At 24.0% G+C, this 810-nt stretch overlaps 1 long non-coding RNA gene across 1 annotated transcript in view; it reads left to right on the top strand.

Moving 5' to 3' along the window:
- Window positions 1-810, top strand: part of LOC110266452 — a 10894-nt gene that overhangs the window by 9233 nt on the left and 851 nt on the right. The window lies entirely within an intron of this gene.

Genomic DNA, 810 nt, shown 5'->3' with positions numbered 1-810 from the left:
AGAGTTTTCCAATAAGCTTTTGACATTACTTAGCTAAATAAATATATGTATCGTCAAAATAACAGGTATTTCAAAAATTTTTATAAAAAATTCAAACTCACACATCAATAACATAGTAATGGCTGGCCAACGAGTTATAAATTTAATGATTTGTAGTTTAACTGATATAGTCTCTTTTTCCATCTAAAGATCTCGAATTTGAGTCTCATTCATAATTTAAAAAAAAAATATTTAAACTAGAATAACCTAATAAACTTATCTAGGATGGAAAAAAAAACATATGTTTCCTTAAAAGCAATACTTTTATGCAATACAAAATCTCAAGAGTACCTGTATCTGAGAAGGCAGAGAAACTAATTCTCATAATTGATGCCCAAGAAAATGAAACGTACATGAATAATTGATTTCCTACTTATCATGCAATGATATATGGATGCTAAAAGAATTTAAATATAATTTATTTTGTTCTACAAAACTCTGCTTTTCTATCTATATTTTACTATTTAAAATACATGATAAAAATCCAAAATGCTCCATTCGTATTGCATCAGCAGTTCTTTGTACAATTTGCAACGATACTTTATCCAGTTTTGTATTAAAAAATAAGGCATGCATAAAACTAAAGTCGTATTATAAAAACGGTCACTCATATAAAGATAGTAAAAATATTCTTTTAAAATGGTTTATTTGACTATAGTTGAAAAATATACTCCAAAAACCGTAGGTTAATAATAAAAGTATAAATTATGAATAAAATTAAAGATTTAAGAAAATAAATAATTATATTAATTATTTAACTAATATTAATTT

This window comes from Arachis ipaensis, chromosome B09 (assembly GCF_000816755.2).
Source record: "Arachis ipaensis cultivar K30076 chromosome B09, Araip1.1, whole genome shotgun sequence".
Taxonomy (NCBI): Eukaryota; Viridiplantae; Streptophyta; class Magnoliopsida; order Fabales; family Fabaceae; genus Arachis; species Arachis ipaensis.
This window is presented reverse-complemented; position numbering and strand designations above follow the sequence as displayed.